This window comes from Coenobita brevimanus, chromosome 116 (assembly GCF_032717465.1).
Source record: "Coenobita brevimanus isolate Jiangsu-jjx chromosome 116, ASM3271746v2, whole genome shotgun sequence".
Taxonomy (NCBI): Eukaryota; Metazoa; Arthropoda; class Malacostraca; order Decapoda; family Coenobitidae; genus Coenobita; species Coenobita brevimanus.
This window is the reverse complement of record NC_137069.1, coordinates 19,708,222-19,721,135: the sequence shown is the minus strand read 5'-3', so window position 1 is coordinate 19,721,135 and position 12,914 is coordinate 19,708,222.

Genomic DNA, 12,914 nt, shown 5'->3' with positions numbered 1-12,914 from the left:
CACACACACACACACACACACACTGCCATTTACTATCTTCCACCCAACATCATTTCCTCTGTCTATCTGGGTCTGTCTAATAACTCACCTCCTCCCTCATCATCTCTCTCTCTCTCTCTTTCTTATATTCCTCCTCCCTCCCAATCTTTCCTCCATCTGAGTCTCCTCCCTTGCAATTTACTCTCCCTCGCATATTTTTTTACTAACCTCTCTCTCTCTCTCTCTCTCTCTCTCTCTCTCTCTCTCTCTCTCTCTCTCACACACACACACACACACACACACACACACACACATACACACACACACCAGGCCCAACATTGTCACTGACGCCTGTGCATAAGTCATGGAACAGTTCTAAAATATTTGTCATGAAATGCAACGGAAACAAGAAGGCATTTATACCGCTTAATGCACCTTTGGAAAGAGTGTGGGTTGTTTATGCATACTTGTACTGCTAACCTGGTTTATGTAAGACTTGTCCTTCTTCTGAGTGTTCACAGAGGGAAAGACTTTTAACCAGAGAGGTGTGACAAAACCGCCTCCAGGAAAAGACGACGAAAATGAAGAAGGGGAAGAGGAAGAGGAGGTGGTGGAGAAGAAGAAGAAGAAGAAGAAGAAGAAGAAGAAGAAGAAGAAGATGATGATGATGATGATGATGATGATGATGAGGAGGAGGAGGAGAAGGAGGAGGAGGAGGAGGAGAGCAAAAGAAGAAGAAGAAGAACAACAACAACAAGAACAAGAACAAGAAGAAAACGAAAAGAAATAAAAAGAACAAGAATAATGAATACAAGGAGTATATCAAAAGCTTCAGGTGAAAACAGATTTTCCACAGGTAAACATAATCATCTGTGACTGGCAAGAAAAATGTTAAAAAAAAAAAAAAAAAAAAATACGTCATTAGACAGAAAAGTAAACTTCAGTGATAGACTCTTAGGTAAAAAAAAAAAAGTCAGCTATAGTCCTTTCACCTTAACTCGGCCCGGATTGTTGTCCCTTTGCAGCTTATTCTACTTAGCTTTGAGGCATGACAATACTGTGACTTCACATCTTTTTCATATCACTTCTTCGTGACTAGGATCATATTATATAGTTAATTCCTTCTTACAACTCAGTATTCAGGATGGAGAGAGAGAGAGAGAGAGAGAGAGAGAGAGAGAGAGAGAGAATGAATTTTAGGTCGGTAGTTTTTAAAAAATTATGATTCAATGACGTGACCCTATGTTGACATCTGGACTACTTCGACTAACCTTTTTGGCCCAAAGTGAAGATAAAGCCAAGATGAAGTCAAGATAAAGCTAAGAAGTCAACGTGACGTCAAGATGAAGTCAAAGTGAAAGTCAAAATGAAGTCAAGATGGTGTCAAAATTGTCGAGATGAAGTCAAGATGAAGTCAAGTTGAAGTCAATATAAGGTCAAGATGATGTCATTGTAAAGTCAAGATGAAGTCAAGATGAAGTCAAGATAAAGTCGAGATAACGCCAAGAAATCAAGATGAAGTCAAAATGAAACCAACATGATGCCAAGATAAAGTTAAGATGAAGCCAAGATAAAGTCAAGATGAAGTCAAGATGAAGTCAAGATAAAGTCAAGATGAAGTCAAGATGAAGTCAAGATAAAGTCAAGATATGTCAAGATTAAAGTCAAGAAGAAGTCAAGATGAAGTCAAGGTGAAGTCTAGGTGAAATCAGGATAAAGCCAAGAAGTCAAGATGAAGTCAAGATGATGTCAAGGTGAAGTCAAGTTGAATTAAGATAAAGCCAAGCAGTCAAGATGAAGTCAAGATGAAGTCAAGGTTAAGTCAAGATAATGTCAAGATTAAAGTCGAGATGAAGTCAAGAGGACGTCAAGGTAGTAGAGATGAAGTCAAGATGAAGTCAAGATGAAGTCAAGATTAAGTATAGATGAAGTCAAGATAGGGGCAAGTGAAATCAAACATCTTGATATGAGGGAGGGAGAGTAATGAAATGGACTGATAAGAGAATGATAAAGGACAAAAGGATGGAAAAGGGAACGAAATGGAAGGATACATGAAAAATTAAGAGACTGATAAAAAAAGGAGTTGAGAGGAGAAAGACAAAAATGAGCGAAAAAGATGGGAAAAGGACGAAGATAAGAGGAAATACGAGGCAGGATGACGAAAAAGGAACTAAAAGAAATGAAAAGAGGAAAGACAAGACGAAGAATTGTGAAAAGGAAGAAAGGAAGATGATACCTGAGCGAAGACATGATAAGGTGAAAAAACGGTGAGAGAGAGAGAGAGAGAGAGAGAGAGAGAGAGAGAGAGAGCAGAGATCCAAAACTAGCAAAACAAAGGAGAGAGAGAAAAAAAGTTGCGAACGTAAAGAACTGAACGATACAAAAAAGAGAGCCAGACAAATAAAAGCGAAGATAGAGAAAAAAAGTGAGCAAAAGTAACTGACAGGAAAAGGGAGAGGGTGAACACAGAGAAAAACTGAAGAAAGATAAAAAAAAATTGAACGAAAAATGAGACACCAAACAAGAGAGAGAGAGAGAGAGAGAGAGAGAGAGAGAGAGAGAGGTATCTTTCGCTTCTAAAACTTGTAGGTCAAGCTTTCCTCTATTCCTTGTATAATTGCTATGAACAAAATTACTATGGATCGAGCTGTGTGTGTGTGTGTGTGTGTGTGTGTGTGTGTGTGTGTGTGAGAGAGAGAGAGAGAGAGAGAGAGAGAGAGAGAGAGAGAGAAAGCCAAGAAGATACACGAAAAAAGGCAGTGTAAAATAAGAAAAACAAATACAAAAGTCAACCCAGAAGATACAGAAAATGGATAATGAAAATGGCGTCCGGGATGGTAGGCATAACTAAACCAAACTATCAGCCTCTTCAGACAACTAGGTACGATTTTCTGCTTAACTGGGTAAGAGGCTCCGTTCCCTTTCTCTCTCTCTCTCTCTCTCTCTCTCTCTCTCTTCCATTTGCTTACTTCCTGCTTCCTTCCCACCCCCTCGCTAAATTTTCACTTTACTTATTTCTCTCTCTCTCTCTGCCAGTTAAGGTACTAGGTTTTCTGAAAGACATAAACTAAATAACGAGAGTAGTCCTTGTTCTGTAGTCTCTCTCTCTCTCTCTCTCTCTCTCTCTCTCTCTCTCTCATTTCTTCATCTCTACTTTTCTTCCTCTTCCACTGGCATATTTTCTGCTTCATTCCTACCCCTCTCTACATCTTCATTTTGCTCATTTATCTCTCTCTCTCTGTCTCTCCCTCTCTCTCTCTCTCTCTTGGGCCTTTTTTCAATCCAGAATTTGTGCATTTTCAAGTCTCCAGTTATTAAACTCACTCTCTCTCTCTCTCTCTCTCTCTCTCTCTCTCTCTCTCTCTCTCTCTCTTTTCAAGACAACAAAGATCAAATCACAATTATTGAGTTTCCGACCCAAAATTATCATATTCTACCTCACTTCTCCACGACATTACCACAAGCAGGGAGTTAGTTGGGTTAGCTGGGTTAGGTTAGGTTAGGTTAGGTTAGGCTAGGCTTGGCTAGGCTAAGATAGGTTAGGTTAGGTTGGGCTAGGTTATGGTTTATAAAGGAGAGTTGGGAAAGATTGGTTGAGAGGCGTTAGTTGAGGTTAGGTTAAGTCAGGAAAGGTCACATAAAGTTAAGTTAGATTAGGGTAGGTCAAGGATGGGAAAGGTTAATTAAGGTAAGTTAATTAAAAATGATGGGAAAGGTTAGATAAAGGTAAATTAATGAACCCTCTCGCACACGATAAGTTTCAGTAAGTTTTCTGGCTCACGATTTTACACTACGAAGCCGCCCGGCCGGGGAGCGCGCGCGCGGCAAATTTGAGCGAATGAAACACATTCTTGCCTTATTTTCGCCACCCAAAAATCCATGTATTCCCATGAAACCTTCCTCAAGGTAGGCATCGATGTTTGTTCTATCTGATAAACAGGACCAAAACACAGGAAAACACCAGCAAAAAAAGTTATTAGCCCTGGAAGCATGGTCGAGTAAACTGTTTTCACTTCCCAACATCGCCGTTTGAATGTTTTCCATCAAACAGGAAAATGATCTACTAAGTTTTTATAGAGAATTTCATCAGCTTTCTAACGAAACAAATCCGGTTGAGATATGATGTATACTTTTCGAGAAAATGGCCAAAAACTGAAAGCCATTTTCGGAAAAAATTCACTGACCTCTGATAGCTAAATTTTCCCAGACACCTTATGTTTTTATTACATAGTAATATGCCCAAATTCACCAGCTTTCCCCATCTCAAATATGAACCCCATACGCCTCATAGTTCTCGAGTAAATCGAAAGAAAGTACTAGGCACTCCGTCCGTGATTGACTTTCGTGATGCGCGCACGGCGTACGCAATGTTCCCGCCTACGTAACAACGAATTCTTATCATAAATATTACATAGTTATGTATTGTACATACGTAGAATTTACTGCTCTTTATCATGGTTCAAACGTGAAATCGATACGTCCAATAGTTTTCGAGTAATTGGCCGACAAAGTGAGAGTATTACTACGAGCGTTAATCAATGGTAACAGCCGCGAAGAGACACTCATTTCCACCGCCTTTTCTCGCACAAAACGTAACATAATGCTTACATTTTGGTATTGATCATACGTAGAATTTAGTGGTATAGATCATGGTTGTTACAGAAAATCGATAAGTCTAATTGTTTTCAAGTAATTGGCCGACAAAGTGAGGTTAGTACTCCGAGCGCTTGTCACTGATAACAAACGGGAGGAAAAAAAAACATTTCCCTCGCCTTTTACCCCCCAAAACGCTACCAAAGGCTTACATTCTGGTATTGATTATACGTAGATTTTAGTGGTATTGATGATGGTTATAACAGAAAATCGATGTCTAATAGTTTTCGAGTAATTGGCCGACAAAGTGAGGTTATTACTCCGAGCGAATGTCACTGATAACAAACGCGAGGGAAAAAAACATTTCCCTCGCCTTTTATCCCCCAAAACGCTACCAAAGGCTTACATTTTGGTATTGATCATACGTAGAATTTAGTGGTATTGATGATGGTTGTAACAGAAAATCGATAAGTCTAATAGTTTTCGAGTAACTGGCCGACAAAATGATGTTATTACTCCGAGCGCTTGTCACACAACAACCGCTAGGAACAAAAACATTTCTCTCGCCTTTTACCCCCCAAAACGCTACCAAAGGCTTACATTCTGGTATTGATTTTACGTAGAATTTAGTGGTATTGATGATGGTTGCAACAGAAAATCGATGTCTAATAGTTTTCGAGTAATTGGCCGACAAAGTGAGGTTACTCTTCCGATCGCTACCAACTTTTACACACACTGTTTTTTCCTTGCACACCTGCCTGAAGACTATGCTACCAACTTTTTTTCCCCCTATCTGTACAGACTGTTACATCTTCCATGGATGTTTTCCTATTGTTATAACCTACTACACATAAACATAACTCTTCTGTAGTTACTGCTGTGGAGATTTACTTTCTTTCATATGTGTAATCTGTAGGAGAAAATGGTTATTTGTCTGAAAGTTGGAGAGGTAATGGTAATAGATTATTATATATATCAACAAAATTTGCAGAACTCACTTCCTCCAGGGGTGTTGATCCAGTTAGACCAGGGATTTGAAGATGAGGAGTTATGTAGTGTGTGTGTGAGTCAGCTTCTCCCTGAGAGTATGAGGCAACGCTATTTTTAACGCACACCACACTCGTTCACGGAAACTCACACCTTGTTTGACGTATATTTCATACAATTCCATACGCATTTACACTATCAGAATCACAATAATTCCAGCCCTAAAACACCGGTAATTCTCCCCTCCCGACTTCAGGTTTGCCCCTTCACAACACTCTGTTTCATGCCGTACGTAACGCTTGCTGGCTCCATAATTTCACCAAGCCATCCACAGTATCTTTCACACAATATATATTTATGCCTTGGCTTAATTTATATACGTATTTCCACTCACGCCATACGGCCTACGGGGGGGGCGGAGTGGCGAAACCCCGCTACACTGACCATGTGTCTGGCTCCAAGGCCCAACAATTGCTAACGGCCAGAATTGCTTTTCAATACATATATGTATGTTCCATCGACAATATCACGTCACTATATGTTCACAAACAATGTATTATCTCACTGAGTCAATAGGGCCTTTGCCTCGGGCGAGAGGGGGAGAATTATGGACAATTTAAAGGGAACCACGAGCTGTCAAACACCACCGCCTGACTGCTCGACAAACACTGAGGTTGGAGGGAGCGGGCTGAGGTAGATAAGGCAAAGCAGCATTGCCAACGACTTACCTCGAGAGAGCTTTGGTGGCGCTATGACGCATCCAAAATCACTCAAATCGGCCTATAAATTTTTTTCTGACGATTATTTTGGTGCTTAACCACACGATTCGAGTGACTGTGCCATTTCGCAATGGAGGCCACGTCACTCGAATCGAGTGACCGTGTCTGAGAGGGTAAATAATTAAGGGAAAGGTTAGATAAAGGTAAGTTAATTAAAAAATGATGGGAAGGGTTAGGTTACTTGAAGAGAAAGCTTGAGAAATAGGACATGATGACGATGAAAATGTTTACCAAAAATATAAACGCAAATTAGGAGACAAATACATAAAAGATATATATATTTACCAGATATATACCGGTATTTAACCCCTTAAACGCGGATCATCGTGTTTGCGACGCACGGCGAAAAGGACTTAACGGCGGATCGTTGCATTTGCGATTCTAGTAAATTTTGAATAACCGCGGGCAAGCAGGCTCCAGCTGGTATTGTCTATCAGTACTGCCACCCTTTAGCTACTTTTAGCACACTTGACCTTTGTACCACTGACCTCGGTTGTTGCCAAGTATCATTTTTTTTACCCACCCACGCACCGCTGCCTGGCCCCCCCTCGTCGTGCGATGTGGCAGTGCGCGGACAGCTCAGACGTGTCAATCTGCGCCTTCCTCTCGCAAGCACTTTATGCTAATTGGAAATGCTAGTTTCCCCAGTTGTCACACTAGCATTTTTTCCCGCGGTTTGCCCCTGTTTGGCATCAGTTTACTGCAATCTTTGAAGGTGACACCATGTCTCACTCAAGCTCTTCCGAGTCTGTGCCTTCCAGCCCTCCGAAAAAGGGCTTTGTGACCTCTACCCCGTCCAAACCCTTACTAGGAACTGCTAAGGGCCTTAGTGACTCGGCTATAGGCATTGAATTGTTGTCGGAGTGTTATCGAGCCTTGCCGAGTCAGACACTCTATCGAGTGCTGAGTCTGAGGTGCCTGAAGTGACAATTCCTGTGCCCAGCACCTCAACAGGCAAGGCTCCAGTGAAAAGGGGACTAGTGTATGGAAAGGGGGCCAAGAGGAGACGAAGTGGTGACCCCGTTTCCCAGCCATTGTCTTCCTCAGACCGGCCATTGTCCCCTACACCAGGTCACGCCGCCGCCATACCGCCATGCACTCCCAGCCCCATTCTCTCGTTGTCATCTTCTGCTGTGCTTTCTCCAGAGTCTTCGGAGTCTCCTTCACCACCTCAGAAGGGAAGTAAGCAGTCTGGTTTACGTAGAGGTTTACGTAGGCCCCGTGTTCGTGCTGGTAGGAGTAGGAAAGTGTCGCCTAGTGTTAGAATTAGTGGCAAGGTTACTCGCACTAGGCAACTCACCACTCAGGCCACTGCGAGTGACCTTGAACCTTCTCCTTATCTCCCCACCACCACACCGACCCGACCTAGCACAGCCTCTGCCACACGGCCTGCCTCACCCACTGCCTCACCGCCTGCCTCACCCACTGCCACATGGCCTGCCTCACCCCCCGCCGCCCCCACCACCTCCCAGCCTAGGCAGGGCACTCTGGATCCCTTCGTGTGGTCTGAGGGCTCAGATTTTGTGCCAGAGGATCTGCCCTTTGATGCCAGTGGATGTGGGATACAGGCTGACTTCCCTGTCCCCGAGGATGGTGAATGTCTGGACTACCTGTTGGCCTTTCTGGATAACGAAGTCATGGAGCAGATTTGTACAGAGACAAACAGGTACGAAGGGCAATCTGCTGCAGTTCGTGAAGGTGAAGCTGCAACGCCATCCATGTCACGGATGGCAGCATGGGTTCCTGTTACGATCCGGGAACTATTTGTATTTATCGACTTGATGCTTCTCATGCCACATAACTGGAAGCACAAGCTCGAGGAGTACTGGAGTGCTGACGATCTTTGCCCCACACCCATCTTCAACAAGTACATGAGTCGTGATCGTTTCAGGCAACTCATGACGTACCTTCACTTTGCCAACAACGATAAGCCTTCCCAAACTGACCCACTATGGAAAGTGAGGGGAATCCTGAACCTGATCAAGGACAAGTTTATGACGTTCCTTCGGCCCTTCAAGAAAGTTGTGATTGACGAGTCCTTGGTTTTGTTCAGGGTCCGTCTTCGGTTCATGCAGTATATTCCTAGCAAACGCCACCGCTTTGGAATAAAGTTTTTCGTGCTGTGCGACTGCAAGACGGGGTTCATCCTAGACTTTGTTATCTACACCGCCAGCAATGTGGACTTGGACAAGACTGACCCCCTTGAATTCTCTGGTTCTGTGGTGAAAGTGCTTTTGGAAAAGTACTTTGGCAGGAATCATGTCCTGTATACGGACAATTATTATACAGCTCCCAAACTCGCCAAGTACCTTTCAGAACACGGCGTCAGATCCTGTGGCACTGTCTGGAGCAATAGGGCACACTACCCTGCCTTCCCCTGGGCTGAAGGATCAAAGCGGGGAGACGTGCACCTGAAAAAATCGGACAAAATGCTGGCAATCAAGTGGCACGACAAGAGAATCGTCAATGTGCTCACCACAGTTCACAAGGGGTAAATGCAAGCCACAGGGAAGGTTGACAGAGGGACTGGCGATCCTGTGATGAAGCCTGATGCTGTTATTGACTACAACATCAATATGCGGCTGGTGGACAAGTCTGATATGATGATCGGAGAGACAGACTGCCTGAGGAGGAACCGTCGCTGGTACAGGAAGGTGTTCTTGCACTTGCATGATATGTGCATGCTGAACGCCTTCATCCTGTATAAGATCAAGAACAGGAAGCCAGCAAACTACTCTCTCCGGCGTTTTTCTAAGACTTGTGTGTACCAGCTGCTTCAGCGTTTTGGGCAGGTACTGCCATCAGGTCCCAGGCGCCACTCTCACACACCTCCAGACCGCCTACAGTGCCAGGACTACCTTCAGCGACACCGTCTGGAGCCACTGCCTAGCACTGCCAAGAGGGGAAAAGCACTGAGGAGGTGTCATGTGTGCAGCCACACTACCAGGCAAGACAGAACATTTAGGCGCACCTCCTTGCAGTGCAAAGTGTGTAAAATTCCCCTCTGCACTTACCCGTGTTTCTTTGACTACCACAGCCTGACTAGATATTGAAAATAAGGGTAAGAATCTTGTAAATAATACTGAGAGTGACAGTGATACTAGTGTTTAGTTTTCTTGTATGTACTGACAGTGACAGTCTGATGAGTGTAAATTAGTGTATGTAGTTGTAAAAGCACTGACAGTGACAGTGATTTCAGTGTAAATAATTGTACATAGTAATAATATAAGTATTGAGAGTGACAGTCACTCCAGTGTAAGAAGTTGAAAGCATATTTTTCTAATCTATGTTCTGACAGTGACAGTTTGGTGTGTAGAAAATATTATTTTTATAACAAATGACAATGACACTGATGAATAAGGCACTAAACTGACAGCTAGAGTGAAAGTGAGCAATAGAAATGAAGTGCGAGTGGCCGACAGGAGCGAGAATAAAGTGCCTGCCGTAAGGCAGAATAAAATCGTGCCGCAGTGGTCTTTCTCATTCCCGCTTCACAATACTGGCAGTGACAGTGATTTTTAGGGCCGTAATAGTGCCAAGTGAGCTTTGCGAAGTACTATGAAGGAAAATAATGTAGTATACGTGTTTTTAGCTGTGAAAAGGAAAATGTGTGTTCAGTAACGGGAAGACCGCCGCCGCGCTGCATGTCGGCCGTACGCTCCGTTGATTGTAGCCTTATTTTCAGTGCTTATTGTACAAATACGGATTCCAAACTACCTGTACGTTGTTGTATAAAGTGTACTGTGACAGATTGAGGCTGTGGTAGAGGGGAAACCGGGTTGCTGGAGGTGTGAAAGTGAAGACTTTGTTACCCAACTTTGCAAGTCTCCACAAGTCCTTTGGTAGTCCACAAAGGCTCAACACCTGTCTCAGGAGAAAGCTGAATGAAAGTACTATATGCAATAAAAATTTTAATGTTCTAGGGTTAATCTCTGTTTTTTGGCAAATATTTTCCCACAGGTACTCAGACCCCGCTACAACCTCGCCACACGGGGGGAATCGGCTGTACACGGCCGCGTTTAAAGGGTTAAGAGATATGATATATGATCAACTGATAAGTTAAATTCCTCTCAGTAAAAACTGGACGTGAAATAAAATGAGCACATGCCTGTGACTGGGATAAAAGACATTGCCAGTTAACCTATCCCGTCCGGGTGTCATGTATACATGTCCTCTTGGGGCTGTTCAGGTGACATGTATACATGATCTAGTAATTTGAGCCCTTGTTTGAATATTCAGCTGGTTATTTCCACCACACGCAGCCACTGGCAACCCTCTGGCATGCATCCTAGTCATGCATCAGTTACCTGCATACCTCCATCATGGTCAGATCTACGTAAAAAGGTCTTCCTGTGTCAGGACCCACGGATGAGTGTCTGCGGCTGCTGACTTCAACACCTATGAAGTCTAAAGGTCTGCAAAGGAAAGGCCTTAGTGTTAGTGCAATAGGGAGGGAGCTGGACCTGCCATTAACACCAATAGTGAGTGGGGATAGTGACTCCTCCTCGAATGAAAGTGACCTCGCTATGCTGAGTTTGGAAATGTACGCGTCAGATGAGGAGTATGACCATGAGTTCTCCACTGTCCGGCGATTTCTTCCCCCTGGACAATCATCAGCCTTTTCTGATGAAAGAGGGTCAGATGGTATCAATGATCCTGCAGAAGGGAATATTCCCACAGTGGAGAAGATGGAAGAGGAGGCAAGGAGTGAAGAAGGGGAGCAGGTGAAGAATGGTGTGAGGAGGAAATGCCGCAGGCTGAGCCGCGCACCAGAGTGTGAGTCATGGCCTATGGTGGAAATTTCCACCCATCCTCCTTCAACACTAGCCTCTCCCACACTGTCTGCATCTGCACCTGCCTCACCATGCTGGCCTGCCTCACCAAGTGCCTTGCCTAAATGGCCTGCCTCACTACGTGCCTCATCACGCCAGCCTGCCCCACCAAGTGTCTCACTTCACTGGCCAACCTCACCACGTGCCTTGCCACGCTGGCCTACCTCACCACGTGCCTTGGCATGTCAGCCTGCCTCACCACATACCTCATCACCCCAGCCAAGTATGCTGGGGTATGTTGGTGCAGGTGCACGTTGAAAATGTGTTTATGGCCAGCAGGCATGTGCCCGTCCATGATTATCACCATTGCCATCACCACCACGATCACCATCACCAGCATCATCACCATCACCACCACCATCACCTGCCTCATCTAATGATGAGTCTGTGGACTCACCACCACGCCGCCAAGATAGGGGCCATAGCAGGGCATGGAGCAGGCTACGTGCACGGCAGACAAGGCAGGAACCAAATGTGGGTAAGTTCGAAACATTTGCTTAGGAGGAAGGGACGGGGTTTCAGCCTGAGGTACCTGTGTTTGATGACACAAATGCAGGTGTGTAGCCAGAATTCCCTTGTAATATCTGCTGTGGAATTCTTTGCTTTTTTTCACGATAGTAGTGATGGATTTCATTGTGAAAGAAGTAAATGCATTCAGGGAATTCTGCTGCAATTGGGATGAAACATTGCACATAAGAGAGATTGCAAAAATGAAAGAATGGACAGTGACGAATGTTAGCGAGATGTATATTTGGCTAGCATTGAATATATTGATGCCTCTTATCAAAATGCATAATATTCATGATTATTGGCTCTTGGATGGTATTGCAGCTACCCCCATGTTCAGTAAGTATATGCTACGGGAGAGCTACCTTGACATCCTCAGGTACCTGCATTTTTCCATGATTATGGGTCCACATCCGGACAATAGGCTGTGAATAATTTGCTTGATTCTGGAAATGATGAAGGAGAAATTTTGATCGTATTGCAGGCCATTCTAGAAGGATGTTATCGATGAGTTGCTTCTTCTGTTCAGGGGATGTCTTGCCATCATTTAGTACATTCCCTCAAAGAGACATCATTTTGGAATAAAGTTTTTTGTTTTGTGTGATTGCAAGCCTGGATACGTGTTGTGTATACAGTGAGTGATGCGGCATTATCGAAGGATGACCCCCATGGGTTCTCTGGCTCAGTTGTGAAGAAGCTGATGGATGGGTACTTTGGTGGCAACCATATCCTGTTCACTGATAATTACTACATGGCACCAAGTCTTGGTAAGTACCTGCAAGAACACAAAATTGGATCGTGTGGCACTGTCCATGCAAAGAGGAAGCACTGGCCATCCTTTCCCAAGGGCACCATGAAAGGGGAGTGCAGGACCTTGAAGTCAGGTAAACTCCTTGCTATTCACTGGCATGATAAGAGAAAGGTAAATGTCCTCTCCATGGTCCATTAACCCTTTTACCGCAGGTATTGTTTTGGTCTGACTGTCCTCTCCCGCGGGGGTTTCAGCCAAATGTAAACAAACCTTTAAACCTTAATAACTCTGCACAGAATAAAGCTAGAGAAAAAAATAAGGTACCATTAGAAAGTACTAACCTTCAGCTTTCCATTGATGTAGGTTTCATGACTTTGTTGACTTTCACAGGACGGGGAGAGCCGTTAGAAGTGAGGGGTGTGAAATAACTATTTTACGCCCCACACACCAGTACTAAATGCCAACCACTCTCTCATAATAGTAATA